Below are 17921 nucleotides of genomic sequence, written 5' to 3' on the forward strand. Positions count from 1 at the left end.
AAGTCGAACGGGGAACTGAAGTCTCTTAAATTCAAATGGCAAGTCGGATGGAATTAAGGGGATGCGAGGGATGAAGACATCTTCCCCGGCAGATGTTCCCGACAAAATCGTTGCTTCAATGATATTTGGATGTAAATTTTTGACGGTTAGTCGAGTGCCGTTGCACAATTTTGGTGGTCGTAAGTTTCTCAACATCATTATCGGTGATCCTACTTTCAAGAGTAATTGATGTGACGGCATAAAGCACTTTTTTTTCTTGGCGGCATTATGTTATTTTCCAATAAAATTCGTCAAAAAACTGCTCAAAGGAATTCTGTAAAAAAAAATGTTGAGAAAAACATTCTTCAAAGAATATTTACATGAGAAAACAAAAATACTTGCCTATTTTTTTAAACCTTTTACTGATGGAAAATATCACTGTTCTTGGAAATTGTAAAAAAGATATCAAATCACGTTTATCAAAAATTTGACATTTGTGACACGTTGTAAATGTCAAAAAATGTTTGTTTACATAGAAACGTCAAAAATATTTATGTTTACTTAGTTACTGTCAAAAATAACAACAATTTTTTGTCGCATTATATATGTTTACAAAGAACAGCTGATTAAAAATTTGAAAAGACTCTTTCACTTAATAACATATGTTTGCTGCAATGCATTTCTTACGGGTATTTCTGTAACCAGTGGGGCGGAATCCTGAATCGGGAAAGGGATAAAAAGTATCCTATAACCTTCTACAGATCAAGACGAACAAATTAAAAAAAAAATTAGGCGAATCCGTCCAGCCGTTTGTGAGTGATGCTGTTACACACGAACAGTTTCATTTTTATATATATAGATTTAACATGTAAGAAGGCATTACAAGAGATTAAGCAAAAGTTAATCTCTACTGAAGTGTTAGCGCATTATGATCCTGCATCACCACTAGTCAATCTCTACTGAAGTGTTAGCGCATTATGATCCTGCATCACCACTAGTCAAGTGGTAGCCAGTGATGCTAGTCCATATGGCATTGCGTCAGTTTTGAGTCAGATTCAACACGACGGTACAGAAAGACCTATATCATTCGCAAGTAGAGTGTTAAATAGCGCTGAGAAAAACTATTCGCAAATAGATAAGGAAGCATTAAGCATTGTATTTGATGTTAAGAAATTTAGTCAGTATTTATAAGGTACACAGTTTTTGTTAAAGACTGATCATAAGCCTTTAGTGGCTATTTTTGGACCAAAGAAAGGGTTACCGGCTTTCGCAGCCAGTAGGTTGCAGTGATACGCTTTGTTTTTAAGTGGTTTCCAATATGAGATTGTGTATGTTAAGTCCCAAAATCATGGCAATGCCGATGGTTTATCTAGATTACCTGTAAATAGTGAGGTTAAAGATGAAATCTCGGATGATGACCTTAATATTAATGTCATAGGTACCTATTTGCAGTGTTTAGCTGAAAATGACATACCATTAAGCTATGTAGACATAAAAAAGGAATCAATGGTAGATAGTGAAATCAAAAAGGTAATATCCTATGTAGAATTAGGTTGGCCTATTGTAACTGAACCAGATCTAAAAACATTTGAAATTAGACAGTCGGAATTAACCTTGGAGCAAGGAATCCTAATGTGGGGTTACAGGGTGTTAATACCTAAAAGGTTCAGAATAAACATTCTGAACGAATTGCATAGTTCACATAATATGTGAATTATGTGTATTATATTATATTATAGGTATTGTTCGCATGAAGGCATTAGCCCGTGCATATGTATGGTGGCCTAATATCGACCGGGACATAGAACAATTAGCTAACAGCTGTGCAGCCTGTTTGGAGGAACGAGCAAAACCGCCCAAGGCTTTCCTGCATCATTGGAATGTTCCGGAACGTGTTTGGTCTCGAATTCATATTGATTTTTTTGGACCTTTTCAGTCCGAGCTATTTTTAGTGGTCAAAGATGCGTACTCTAAGTGGCCAGAGGTGTTGCCCGTTGCTTCAACGGCAGCTGTTCACACGATTGTGAAATTAAGGGAATTATTTAGTAGGTATGGTATTGTAGACCACATAGTGTCCGACAACGGACCACATTTTACTAGTCAGGAGTTTAAAGAATTTGTGATGTCAAATGGTATCAAACACACATTTTCACCGCCATACCACCCAGAAACCAATGGTTTGGCAGAACGGTCAGTCAGAACTATTAAAAATAAACTGAAAACAGCTCTTCATAATTCCAAGGATTTAGAATTAGCTTTGAGTAATTTTCTGTTCACTTATAGAAATACAGTGCATTCTACTACCAATCTATCGCCAGCTCTATTAATGTTGGGCAGATCGCTAAAATCTAGGTTAGATTTAATTCGTCCAAATGTTAAATCAATAATGTCAGATAATCAAGAAAAACAACAATTGTATTATAGGGGTAGTAAAACTAGACAATTAGCTATTGGACAACCAATCATAGCCAGAGATTACAGAGGTAGAAATAAGTGGATACCAGGTGTGGTAGTTTCACGATTAGGACCAGTCACGTATTTAGTTGAACTAAATACGGGCATGAGGTGGAAACGACATATCGACCAGTTGATAGGGTTACAGTGTAGTCCGGAAATGTCTGATTCGACAACAATGCCTAGAGCCCCAGACGCAAGCGTGGCAACAGAGCACACGCAGGAAACGGTCGATATACAGTCACGGGACAGAGCGAAGTGCAAGGTTGCCAGTAGTTTTAGCACCGACCTTGCCCCCCTCTCCGCAAAACCATAACAATAACAGAAACGCTCAGGGGCAAAGCCCCAGCCCACGTACAAATGTAAACAATAACAGTTCCAGCGTTTCACCCAAACAAATGACACCTGTTAGACGATACCCACTAAGGGACCGTAAACCTGTAGTCAAAATGAACTTGTAAATACAACCCGATTGTGACTTGTACATAATTAATATTGTTTAGGTATTATTATTATCGATTTGTTAATTGTGTTCATTCAATGTGTTATTAATTGCTATATTCTGATTCATTGGTTTTGATTGAAGTGTTTTGATTTGTGTTAAATATTATATTGAGTTTGTATTTTGTTCTCTATAATCTATACTTACAAATATAAAAGAGTATAATGTCAATTTTCTTATTCATTGTAATTGATTTAAAATTGGAGAATTTTTTTAAAAATTGTAATTAATAAATTTCTAAAATTGTAGGGGACTTATGTCTTTTAAGGGGGAGGATTGTAGTGTATTTAGTGTGATAAATACTAAGTTGGTAATGTACCCATAGCAATATTTAATGTCTGCACCAGTTATGTTGGCAGTATGTATTGTCAGGCGATGTATCATACGATGTAGTCTGATACGAATAAAGAATGCTCATAGGCTGCTCTCCTGTGACGTCACATCACGCCACTACCCTACAACCAACTGTCCAAGCTAGCTAGCCAGGAGTCCATCACCAGACACTGTCATGTAAACCTCTGTGTCCCGTCCGTTCCTTTATGAGCGGTCTTAGAGCAATGGTACTCTAAAATGTAACATCTTATTATTTATCCCGACCCATATAGTGTACAATGACGACCGCATATCTTACATTATTGTTGTGTTTTATTATGCCGGATAAAAAGATTAGTGTAATAGTAGAGCAATCACTGGTATCTTGTTTAAATCACTTACTTTGGCTTTGTTATGGACATATTTACACTTAGTTTATTATCTTCACAATATAGTAACTGATTTGCAGAAAAATACATAATGTAAGCTAAAATTACACCTGTCTTTTAATTCTATTTCCAAAAATGTACTTATCCTGCATTAAAATTCTAAAATTAAATATTCGGTGATGTGAATAAAGTGAAGTAATTGCTTCTACTTGGGTATATTTGAGCAATTGCTTCATTTAAAGTGAATAAAACAGCTAACAAATTCTTAGCCGAGCAATTGCTCGAGTTTTCCTGGAGTGAAGTGATTGCACATAAAATGAAGTGAATAAAACGGTGGTGCGTCATTATTTTGGAGCAATTGCTCGATAAAAATGAAGTAAGCCATAGGGCACGCTTCATTTCTCGACTTAGGCGGTACTGTCAACATGGCCGAGTTCATGCACGTGCGAGCTCGCAAATTTTATGGTGAACGAAGAGAAATTACCCGTTGTAAGGAGTTGCTCCGGTTTGAGATTGAAAGTGTGGACTTCTTAGCCCATGAGTTCTTGCCCGAAAATGAAGAAAATAATCTTTCAAAATTCTTACAAAAAGAGACCTATCAAATTTCTTGTCTACAGGGTCTTCTTCCACTTCATCCTCACTTGAAGACATCATATAGATGTTAAAAAACAAACGATAACAAATCAGAAACTGTGACAAATTAAGCAACTCTGAACAGTAGACGAGCTGGACTAAAATTGAAGTGGAGGAGTAGAAGGGAGGGGGAGGGAGAGAGAAAGACAGGTTGCAACAAGTCCCGAATCGGTGTTCCATCGGTGTCGGATTGAAGCAATTGCTTCAAAATTGAGAAGCAAGCAATACGTATGTAAAGCAATTGCTCAAGAATTTTCCAGAATCTTCTCCATTCATTGAGCAATTGCTTCACGAGTCAAGCACTTGTTTATTCACACCAAATTGAGAATATTCTTAAACTCGTGGCTAGTGCTTCATAGGCATTGCTTCATTTTATTCACTTCATTGATTGAAACGGTTTTGCCCAACAAATTATTATTTGTTACACTTCAGATCCTAATTTTAACAAGGAACATTGTTTAGTAAGTTATCAATTACAGTTTAAAATATATATAATAGTATTTTTTAAATTGAGTAAGTTTTTAATATATTTCAGACAGTGGTGAATTCTTCAAGTGAAAATAAACAGTCTTTGAGTGGAAATAATTAATAAAAAGTTAGTCTGAAAATTTACAAGGTTACCTCGAGCTGAAAAGAATAACGGGCGTAAGAAAAAAATTAAAAGGAAAGCACGACTGAATGTGAAAAAGACACACAAAAAAGCCTTAAAATGAATTAACTTCACAAGTACCCCGGGCGTAACACAACAAGCACTAAAAGTCACATTTGCTATGGTGTTTTTGCCTGGGGTGGCTCTCCAGAAGGCAACCTGTGCCTTGTTTGGAGAATACAAAAAAGGCTAACAGAATTATGGCAGGTTTAGGCCTAGACAGAACTGCATCGACACATTATAACTCAGACACACTAATAGTTTCTTCAATCTTCATCTTGGAAACCATCCTATACAGTGTGACTAGGGATCCTAAAAACAAACTGACACGCATGAACAAAAAATCAGTTACACAGGAAAATATTAACTCCCAGTCCACATAACCACCATGTTCAAAAGACTACCATTATACATAAAAGTAAAGATGCTTAGCAACCTACCACTTGAACTGAAACCCTCTGACCATGAAGAAGATGCTCAAAGTGTCTGCAAGACTGCTACACCGTACATGAGATCTTTAATTACAGTGACAATAAAGAACAGCGATAAAGATAAGAATGAAGAATATTCATTTCCACAATTGTGTACAGTTATGTGTACAAAGGATTGTTGGAAATTCTTGCAATCTTATCAAGTAGTGCAGAAGCAAAACACTAAACATTCTCATCTTATCAAGTAGTGCAGAAGCAAAACACTAAACATTCATATCTGGCCAGATAGTTAAGATTGATATCGCTTGCAGTTCCTGTGGCATGTGTCCATGACTTTCCCTTCACTATTTACAATGATTTTGGCCCGAAGAAAACAAAAGACTGTTTTACTGATTTTTGGTCTTCTAAATGAACTTAGGTTTCTAGATCCGTTTTTATGTGAAAATCTATGCTCATCTTTAATTTAAACTAGTAGAAAATCTAATCAAAGTTTTCAATACAAAAGTTATTTTAATGGCAGAATTTTTAGTTTTCTAAATAAAGAAAGATATGGTCTCCTTTTTATTAAATACGATTATTCTAATAAAATACTCCTCCCCAATAATTTATTCCGTATTGAATTTGTGAATGTAATAATGCATTGTATAATGACCTCAAAAAATCAATATCACAAAGGTTTCTAAAATAGTAGAAAGATCAGTAAACAAAATCTGTATGTTCTCTATGTGAAGCTTTCTTCAATATAGACTCATAAATATTAGAAGTTTATTGCTTTTTTTGTAATGTTTTGACATATATAAGCTATATAATGTTTACAAGTATATTCATGAAAAATTTTAATTGGCATTATTGAAATTGAAAGTGTGAAAAACAAAATGTATAAACTTTATTTTTGAGACATTGACCACCATTATCTTATTATGGCACCACTGTCTGAAAATAATCATATCATGATAGATTGTTTCTTTATTGGTTTCGGAATAACTAAAAGCAACAGCATCAAGGAAAGCTGTTATCTTGTCTCTACATTTCTTTTTTAATAATCGTTTTAAAAATTAAAAAAGAACTGCTGATAGGAGACCAATCTTTGTGGGACTCCTTTATCAATAACTTTAGGATCACCCCGAGAATCTTTGAATTTTAAAATTTGTTCTCGTTCACTCAGATAACTTCTGAACAAACGCAATGACTGTAATTCCTGATTTTTCCATATTTGCAATCAGAATTTAAAAATCAACTAGGTTGAAAGCTTTCTTAAAAACTATAAAAAAGCTGATGTTTTCTTTTTGGAATTGATGCTTTTTAAACCTGCTTCAATTCGCTCAAAAAACAGTTTTTAGAAAATTCATGTAAATAGCAGATGAAAGTGAACAGAACAGTATTAGTACAATCTACAGGGTGGCGCATATGTCAGTTTCCCATAAATTGGGATATTTTGTTTCAATATGTTGGTAACAACGTTAAGTTGGCAGCAACACGGAGTAAGTTCATTGATGTCTGTTCCAGTGGCTAGTGTACAGTGAAGCTCTTTGCATCTTTTATTTGTTTGTGTTTGTTTTAAAAATATTTACAACCCAACGAGTTTACATCTTTCAGTTGTAGTGGAAGCATAATAAAAATACTGCTATAATTGAAGAATTTAGTGGTAAATATCCAGGTGTCGTGATACCCACTCTACAGTATATGCAGAAGTGAAATAAGAAATTTGAAAACACAGGAAGCGTTTAGAATGCCCTGAAGTGTGGTTGTCCACGATCAATTTGCAACAAAGAAAACCTGCAGACAGTTACTCAAGCTTTTCTAGCCAGTCCCGGTAAATCGACTCGTAAGGCATCTGCTGAACTAGAAATATCAAGAAGCTTGCAAAGAATGTTAAAGCAATTAAAATTTATGCCACAATTTCCGTCTTTACTACAAGCGCTTCACAGTCATGATTCCGTTAGGCGATTGGAATTCTGTGGGACAATAATTATCTGCTCAGAGGTTGATCCAAATTTCTTACGATCAATTTTGTGGTGTGATGAGGCATGTTTCAAACTAATTGGACACGTTAATCGGCATAACTGCGTGTACTGGTCAGATGTAAATCCTCATCACGTAATTCAAGCAGAACTCAATGTGCCTGGTGTTATGGTATGGGGAGGTATTTCAAGTACTACACTGATTGGTCCTTATTTTTTTCTTGAAGTTAACTCAGAAAGTTACTTTCAGTTGCTGCAAGAAGTAGTAGGTCCATACTTCAGAAACAATCCTGTTTTCAATATTCATTTGCTCATCTGGCAACAAGATGGTGCCCCAGCACATTTTGGTATCCAAGTTTGAGATTATTTAAATAACACATTTAATGAATGGATTGGTCCCTGTGGTACAACCGATTGGCCTGTGCACTTACCAGACCTGACCCCATTTGATTTTTCACTGTGAGGTATTATAACGGAGACTGTGTATGCTTCAAAACCACAAAATCTTGACGAACTCGGAAACCTAATTAGAAATGCATTTGAACTTGTTAATAACAATAAACCTTTATTGCTAAAAATGTGTGACTCTGTTCTCAGTCGTTGTATGAAGTGTGACTGAGATCAAACATGTTTAAAAATTCAAAATAGAATTAATTAAATTAAATGAAAGGCAAATAACAAATGGTGCCCGCAAGGATAACTTTTGGGGCCTCTACTTTTTATCAATTACATAAATGATATTGCTAAGGTTATCCCGGAGAACGACTTCTTTATGTTTGCTGATAACACCACAATCACCACCAGCCATAAGGATTTTGATACCCTTAAAGCTAATGCATTTACATAAATAAATGACACGGTTCAATTTTCCACAATCAATTTCTTGAAATGAAATCCTGAAAAAAAATTGTCTATATTCAAATCAATCAAAAGCGCCTTTGAACATTTTCAAAAACTCCAACCCTTTACATCAGTGAAACTCTGCTTGATGTCACTCACAGTATCGACTTTCTGAGGGTGAGGTTGAACGAGTGTTTAGACTGAGTGAGCAGTTGTGTAAGATTGAGTCAAGACTAGGTAAGAGAATTTTTGTCTTAAACAGCCTCAGAGGGCTAAAACCTTGATCCTAATGAAATCGATCTACCACTGCTTGCTCGAGTCGCACATCTCCTACTCTTTAGCATCACGAGGTGCAACTGAATCAAAATGAAACCATATGTTTGTCTATCAGAAGAAAGTACTCAGATGTGTCTTTTAATTGCCTCCTCAGACACATTTCAAAGATCTTTTTTCAAATATAGGAATTTCAACAGTGCGAAGCCTTTACATTTTTGAAGTATCTGTTTACATAACATTTCACACAATGGAAAATGTAAATAACACCCATACACACAACACCAGACATACAATAGGTTTGCTGTTTCCCATAGGGTAAACATCTATGAAAAAAGGCCCAATATGCTGTTTTAACATTTTTCAAGCACTGCTCATTAAAGCCCACTCAATTAAAGGTCCAAAGAAATTCAAATCCAGTTTTAAATGGTTCCTTTTTAAAAACTGCTCTTATAGTTTGAAAGAAACTTTTGATAACGATGGAGTCATCATCGTGCCCCCTACCATCCTTCCACTAATTTAAACTGGGAGAAGAATGTCCGCTAAGGCATTTTAACATGTCCAACATCACCCAAATCAACTGGATGCACTTTTAAGTATCGAGTTATTAAGTAAGTATTCAAGAAATTGCCAAGAGAAGGGAATTCTAAACAATTGGTTTTATTAATTACATAATTAATAAATACTCCATCTTTTATTGAATTGTTCTAATACATTAATGAAAAATAAATAAACTAAATTAAACATAAACTGAATTGAATTGAATTGAATTGAATTTATTTCATGTCTTTTAGGCCTTGTGAGCAATGGACACAGTCATCTTACAATTAATCACTCAGCATAATATTATATACTAGAGTAACTTATAAACTAAACACCAACAATGTTGAGTCAACAAGAAAACAAATAATCAACAAGTCAATAACAAAAAATATAAAAAATCTATAAAATTGATAACAAGATAAAATCCTAAAATATAAAATTTAACAAGACAAAATCAACAAGATAGAATCAACGAGATAAAATTTAGTAGATAAATAAAAATGTGGACTTTCTTAAGTTAAAAACTACAATCTACATTTTTACAAGTCAGGTACTCATTGATTGAATAGAAAGGGTTTTTTTACAAGCCAAATGAAAATAACCTGTTTGAATTTCTTTAAGTCTACAGAATTTGCCATACGACCGAGTTTATTAAAAAAGGTAATGGATAAATAACCAAAGTTCTTTTGAGTTTTGCTTAATCTACAGTAATCTTTGTCTAGTAAATGCCTATTTCTAGTATTGTGAGAGTGCACATCACTCCTATGGACAAGATCATTTGAATTCTTCTTAACATAAACAAGACAGGTGTATATATAAAGATTTATTACTGTAAGAATGGATTCTTGTATAAATAAAGGTCTACAACTAGCACTTCTGTCTGAGTTTGTTAAAATCCTAATTGCTTTCTTTTGTATTAGAAGAACTCTATCAATTCCAACTCCGTTTCCCCAAAAAAGTAAGCCGTATAAGAGTATGCTGTTAAAAAAGGCAAAATAAGAGTTTTTTAAGTATTCTTTAGGTACAAAGTGTTTTAGCTGTCTTAACAAAAATACAACTCTAGATAATCTAGAACAAACTTGGCTAATGTGATCTGACCATGTTAGTTTACTATCTAAGACAATTCCCAACAGTTTGACATTAGGTAAAAAAGTGCACTGATCGGGTTGTAGTGCAAATAATATTTGTTGTGTCTTACATTCATTCAGAGCAAGTTCATTAGCCTGAAACCATGTCTTAGCCTCGAGGCAAGCCTCGTCAATAAACTTACATAAGTTAATGGTATTTTTGTCAGAGCTAAACAGAGTAGAATCATCAGCATACAGAATGGCGTTGGCCTTAACATTACAAGGGAGATCATTAATAACAATTAAGAATAACAAAACAAAATAACAAAACCTTAAAAATAAGAAAAATAAACCATAATTATTCAACAAAGAACAACTTTGTTGGTCAAAAGTAATCTTCAATTGAAATCAAACATTAAGTAGACAATGTTTTATTTAATTAGATATGTTAAGAAAACATCTTTTTATAATATAATACAAGAATTTTAAATATGTGCTTTTCATTAGTTGCACAAGTCCCTACACTATAAACAAGCTACCTCTATAATACTTACTTAAATGTTGTGTTTTATTAAAATTTAAACTTGTATCTTCATGGAAAAAATATTTGAGTTTCATAGATGAGGAAATTGAATGGAGTTTTCAGTTAATTTTGCAGTAAATCAGCTTCTTCTATGGGGCGGGCTACTTACCATGCACTTAAGCCTCAAGGGCCTTTTGCGCACCCCGGAAGCACACCATGAGGCCTACCAGTCTATGATTTCAGAACTTCCACAAACTGCCAAAAAATCTATCAGGTCCTCCTGGGGAAATTCACTACCCTTGTCCAAACTACCTAAGATGGCATACTGCTCCTTTACTATTGAAGGGCTATCAAAGAGCAAGTGTTCGGCAGTTTCATCCTGCTCATAACACATTCTACAGAGTGGATCCTCCTGAAGGATGCCAACTCTGTGAAGATGCTTCCTCAGGTGACCATGTCCCGTGATCAGACCTATAAGCGAGAAGACATTGATCTATTTAGTGAGAGAAGGTTAGACACCACTCTGGAGGAAGGCTACTGTAGTACCATTCTGCTTATTCTCATGCCTGGATGCAACCTCCACCTTCTCTCATGTTCAGCCCCAAAGGATTCACACCGCAGAACGGTTGAGGGCCTGTCATAATTGACGTTGAGCCCCGGTTGGCCAGGGCATCAGCTCTTTCATTCCCAGGGATCCCCTTATTACCAGAAACCCAACAAACAGTCACATTGTTGATTCTGGAGCGGGAAGAAACGACCTGATAGCAATCCCAGACAAGTTTGGATTTGAACATATAAGAGTCCAGCGCCATCAGTGCTGCCTGACTATCCGTGAAAAAATATTGATCGTCTTACTCCTATATCGCAGACGAAGATTCTCATGAGCAGCATTCCATAATGGCTGCGACCTCCACCTGAAAAACTGTAGGATACGGACCCATAGGGACCACCAGCTCCCTGCATGGTCTCACCCCATCAATTCCAGCGTTTGTGTCGCTTTTTGTTTTAGAGCCGTCTGTAAACCATTCAAGCTCCGCTGGTGGAAGAGGTTTCCTTCCCTCAAACCAATCGTCCCTAGGAGGTATCACAATCCTAAAGGGTTTATCAAAGGAAAATTTGGTGGACTTTATATGACCTGTACGTAACAAGGCTATGTAATTTTGATACACTTATACAAGAATACAAAAAATAATTACTGAATGTAAAATATTCTATTTAAGTGTGTGTGACAATAACTGACATTTAAAATCAGAGCAAATTAACCATATTTGAGAAAAAAATTGAAATGTTACAAAAATGTGTACAAATGTCTCACACACACAAGGACGGAATGACCCTAAAATATAAAAACGGAGTGTTTCATATTGTTACCAACATATAGCTGTTGAGTATACATATATGTTTAAAAATGCTGTTTAATTTGACAAAATATCCATTGCCCGAGTTCTTATGATGTACCAAAAATTATTTGTGACTTTTGACTTGTGGAACAAGGTTATTGTTTGAAACATTTTTCTGTTTAAGTTTTGATCAAAATGCTCTTGTGCAACATTTATCATATTCTGAATAAAATTGGAAACAATTTGTTTAACTACTTTTGAAATAATAATTATACGTCAACAATTGAACAAATTTACAAGTATTTTTCTACTCTGCCAATCAACAAAATCATCTTTAACGGAAAATGGAAAGTATTTTTTTTACCTTATGTATGTTTGATACATACATATAGTAGGCTAACACGGTATTTAAACACTTTTTTTATTTAAAAGATTTTCTTTCAATAATAATTTCCTACGCTTGAAAATGGGCCAGTGCTTATATTCTAGTGATATGCATAGCACTTGCAAGGGTTAATAGTTTAAAAAACTGTTATTACCTAGGGCCTATTTCAAATTTAATTACTGTCTGTTCCATTCTGAAAAATACAATATGTAACATTATTTATATTGCTCTTCATTTGGATATTTTAGGAATAAAAAACCCTCCTTTGCAAGAAACTCCAAAACAACCTTATACTACAGGATAAAAAGGCCATCACTCCTAGGGTTAAGCCATTATAGAGCAGCCCAGTCTAGCTAGGCTAGCCTAGTAGCTAATCCCCTCCATAATTCTTGAAGTCTATCATGTAAATTAACGTATCATACTAACTAGAATTTAATAATGGTATATACTAAATAACATGTGCTAGCCTATTAAGTTAGTTTGTATTAAAACGATACTTCTGATTAACATAATAATACATCCACAGATTCCCTTTAAAATTTATGACCATAAGTTTTAACCACAAAAGTGTGATTATACTTAATTCCAGCCAATTTCTTAAAACAAATAGGAATAAACAACTGGTTTCCATATAAACGATTGCAATTGAAAATGATATATTGTCTGACATAACAGGGTAGGCTTAACATATGAACAAAGCACGACAAACATTGACCTAATTTCCACTGTAAAACACAGCATTACCCTGGCATATCTGGATTACACTAACGAAATCACAATATAAGAAAACATTTAAATACACGGTATTATTCTAAACAAAACTATCAGGAACTGAAAGTGGGAACCTAGTAGGTCTACAATAAGGAACTAGTTTTTCATCACGTACCTTCTAAAGTAAAATCTCCCCATGAACGTTATTTGTATCACCTGCACATTGAAAAAACTGTTTTCACACCTACAAGGTCTATCATTATTTGTAAGTAAATTTGTAACACAATTAGTTTGGACAATCAGCAATAACTATAAGATGACATTATTTCTCAGTCGCCATCTTCAGTAAACATAGTCACGTGACCTACAGTAGTAATACTACATTAGACCTAGAGTGCAACCACAAAAATCAAGCCTTACTCATACAACAATTAAATAAAAATACATACTCGGCACTATAAGTAATAAAATTTCAGTTAGTTCTTAGTTGGATTAAAATCCAAAAATACATAATGACTTTAACCTCTATTATTTTTGTATAATTCGAGATAAATACGTTTATGTGACAAACCGAGGATTTATTTATATATAAAAAATTCAACACCTCCAAAGAAATAGGTAGTTAAAGGTAATTCAAAATAGTTTAATAGGAAATCTTACCAAGTGACATGTTGTTTTGAAATAATAATAACAAAGATTGGTACTAACTAAAGATCTCTAATTTCAATCTTAAAAACAACTCATCCACGAATCAAGTTGTAATAGTAACAATTGTACAAAACTTACTTAAATTTAACTCAGATTACGTGCTCGAAATGAATAAAATTTGATTCTTGACATAAATAAAGTTTGAATTGAAAATTCTGTCTCAAATTTTAAAACATTACTGGTGTAAAGGAGGCAGGCGTCTTTGATCTTTGTCCTTAATTTGTCAAGGGTTGCTGGTCTCGTGTGATGAATTGTAATTTTTAGGAAACCCCAAAAGGAAGAATCGAGAGATGAAAGGTCGGATGAACTTTCACAAACGGGCAACTCTACCCGTTGATCTATTTATCTTTCCGAAAACGTTTTATCTACGATTGTTTGAACAAAAACAAAATAGTAATGTGGAGGAACATCGTCGTGTTAATACAAGATCGTAAGCACATGTACAAACCATTTATGGCTTAAATGATAACATTTCGTAACGTTTAAGTATTTCACAATCTTTAAATTGTATAAATGAAAAAATATCCAACTGTTGAATTTCCCAAAACGATTGCCTGTATTTTTAAATCTTTGGCTTTTGTGTATGGTTTTCAACTATCCAGTGTAGGTTAATGTTTGCAGAATAATCTACAGTCAAGAGTGGTAGTTGCAACGATGGACAGCTAAAGAAAATTAAGCTTCGTCACCAAACACAGCTGCAAAATTAATGTAATGTCTTTAATCTCGTGTAATTTTTTTCGTTGCCTAACAAAACTTACAACTTCAATTAAGATCATCTTCATATTTTAATTCCTGATAAATTTTTACGTTGTAGGTGTGAATTTTTGTTCTTTTTTAATACATTATGAACAGCATTTTTTTGAAATTACAGTATAGAGCTCAATATAACGTAGATTGGTGAGGGTTTGTAACATACTATAATGAACTGAAAATTCCGATTTGAACTTCATTCTGTCCTACAACCCTGATCATGAAGCATTTTTGACACTGGTAATTGTTGAGAATTTGCGAACCAAAGGTCTGATATTTCCTGTATAGTGGTCTATCCGGATGTGGCATCGAATAAACGTACTGTTTCGTATTATTAATTTCTCCTAGATTAAACATCAAACAAAATCTTGTACATTTCACCTTCATTTGACTAAATCATTTTTATAATACTAAATAATTACAATGAAACGTAATACTGTCAGTAACTGGCCTGAATATTTCTCACAGACCAATTAACAAAGATAAGAGATTAAATGTGAAAGCAGGTCCTTGGTATTTCTGAGAACTGGACTTCGATAAACTGGATCAGATATAGCAAAATATTTTAAATGCTCGTATGTCATTTATATTGCGTTACAAGTTTTACGAATAGATTTGGTCTTATACGTTCTCAAAATACTGATGAATGGATGTTTTTATGCCTTATAATAACTATTTAAATTATAAAGAGGATATTTAGGGAAATATTTCAACTTAAGTCAGCACCGTATTGGTTAGAGTAGCAGTATAGTCTAGTTTGAGCATATTTAATTTATCCTCAGACTACAATAATTCCTTCTTAACGTCAATATCATGTGGATTTTGGATAAGCATAACCATCTATGACCTAATAAAGGCATAGCATTTTGCTCACTGCAAAATTTATCTGATTTATATTTTTAACTAAGGGATGTTTTTGACTTCACAGAAAGCCGTTATCTTTCATTATTACATGTAGAGTACACTGATGCGATATTAACTACAATAAACTAAATAAATGTGTGCCTAAGTTTGAACTATAAAAAAATTGAGTAACATTAATATACAAATATGAGATAACTGGATGATCCAGCTACTCTCAAATTTCTCAAAATATACTCCAAACTTGTGAATTACATAAAATTAAATATGAACTCAAAAAGTATTGAATGAATCACACGTGTTACTCTGAACTCTGTTCCTGTTTAATCTAATCTGAATCCGTCTCAGAATGTTCTGGAATATCAATACTAATGTTGTGACCATCATCTTGCGGCCTGGTATGTGCATAATTTACTTTTTAAGACGTTAAAGTTGCAACTTGTAACCTCTCAGTTAAAACTGCAACGATACCCTATGGTTTTAGGTAATAATAATAATAAATCTTTACGGCCTTCACAATTTTAGAAAAATTGTATACAATCGTCAATATGTATGTGGTAAAATGCAATTCATCTGTATAAACCAATTGAAATACACGTTATTTCAATTATTAAACAGTTATGTAACAGTCTGATTACAACTTAGAACAAAACTAAAGGATTAAACCAATTAATTTCAAATTTTGTCACAGCGGCTCACCATAAATAATTCTTAAACATAGTAAAACACCCACGACAACGATTTCAACCGAGCTTTTAATTTTTTGGATAATTTAAATTTTTTTATCTCATCAGGGATAAGTTGATTAAGTAATAAGTTGATAATTTAAATTATTTATCAATCTATCGCCAACCTCGGATGGTAAACGTGCGAACGTGGCAGTTTTATGCTGTTGAATACGGAAGTTGTCCCGGTCCCTAGTCAAATATTGGTGAACGTCCCTGCCTTGACCCAACCCACATTTGAATCGGCAGTACAGACCAACCTCAAGGATATAGAGATATGGCAAAGTCAGCTAATCAAACTCCCTGAAGAAATTTTTACTTGAATTTCTGAATTTCAATTTCGAAATTATTCAGATTGCTTTCTTTTGAATTTACTCTTTCAAATTTGTATTAAGAACAGCTGTCCCACAGTCTCAGCCCGTACGTTATATGAGGATATACAAGACCAAAATAAGACGTTTTTAGTACATCCAAGTAGCAACACTTTGAGATGTTTCGTAAAGCATAAATGCCTGAAGAAATCTTTGAACAAATGCCTTATATGTGATCGTCTCATGTAGGCCTCGGTCAAGGCACATCCCAAGGAATTTGGTAGGATCATTTTCATTTTCCTCTAGGAGAACATCATCCAACATCACGAAATGAACAATTCTCGGGTTCATTTTGCCGAAGGCTAAAGTTTATCACATTTGATTTTGAACTATTTAATATGAGGATCAATGTTGATAAATACTGTTTACATGAATTCAGTACTAAAAAGAATTTATTTCCAGTTGGTTTTTCGTTTTGGCTGTGAAACAGAGTGTTTTATCGTCAGTGTATTGAGCCATTTTCCCTCTTAGGAGCAACGAGTTATTGACATGCAAAAGAAATAGGACTGGTCCAAGAAAAGATCCCTACGGGACGCCATATTCATTTTTACATTTTCTGACTGGGAATTCGCAATCTGCACACACTGGCTTCTATCACTGAGATAAGACAAAAGTCATTCGGTCGGTAGACCTGGAATACCACGTGTCTTCAACTGGCACAACAATGTCTCATGATGTACATATTCGAGTGCTTTAGACAGATCGAAGAAAATGCCTAGCACGTGTTCCCGCCTCTCCAGGCCATCGAAAATGGTTTCGTTTAAATTTCGATGGTGGATTTGTTTCTTCTAAAGCAGAATATTGATGAGAGAAAAGAACATCAAAAAATTCAAAGAACCGTTCTAATCTTGACAGAAAAAGCTTTTCAAACATTTTGCTCAGGACTGGAAGGGTTAAAATAGGATGATAGTTGCTTTCAAGGCATCAAGGATCGTTAAAAAAAATTGGCGTGACATTCGCTGTTTTCAGAATGTAAGGGGAAATGCCATGAGAGAGAGAGAGAGAGAGAGAGAGAGAGAGAGAGAGAGAGAGAGAGAGAGAGAGAGAGAGAGAGAGAGAGAGAGAGACATGTTGATCAAATGTTTCAGTAGGGTTAAAATGTGCTTGAAGCAGCATTTGAGCAGCCATATAGACATGCCGTTAATGTTACATGATTGTTTTGGTTTGTTTCTTTGTATCACAGGGGATACCTCCTGTGGTACAAAGAATCATTCACTGGAGACAATGCTATGGAAGAGACCGGTATATCAATGACACTTGGTTGGAGCATTTGAAGGATGGATCGGATAACACAACAGACGAAAAAGGCATTGAACTCGCCTACTACTGTTAATGGATCTGTAATTAATTCGTTCTGTTTTTTGAGTTTTGGAATTTTTGACTGTTTTGATTCATTGGGCTATGATGTTAATTTTTTGATAATGCTCCAAGCAGTTTTGGAAAACATTTATGAATTTGCTAATTTCTTGTTAATGAACCGCTTTGAATTGTTCTTTCTTTGTTTGCACGTAGAC

General features: G+C 34.4%; 1 protein-coding gene across 1 annotated transcript in view; it reads right to left on the minus strand.

Moving 5' to 3' along the window:
• Nucleotides 1-13346, minus strand: part of LOC124368867 (signal peptide peptidase-like 3) — a 48373-nt gene extending 35027 nt beyond the window's left edge. Inside the window, exon 1 of the mRNA XM_046826331.1 lies at nucleotides 13168-13346. The gene's annotated coding sequence lies outside the window, so the exon portion shown is untranslated. The remainder of the gene's footprint in view (nucleotides 1-13167) is intronic.
• Nucleotides 13347-17921: the final 4575 nt, after the last annotated feature.

The sequence above is a fragment of the Homalodisca vitripennis genome, chromosome X (assembly GCF_021130785.1).
Source record: "Homalodisca vitripennis isolate AUS2020 chromosome X, UT_GWSS_2.1, whole genome shotgun sequence".
Taxonomy (NCBI): Eukaryota; Metazoa; Arthropoda; class Insecta; order Hemiptera; family Cicadellidae; genus Homalodisca; species Homalodisca vitripennis.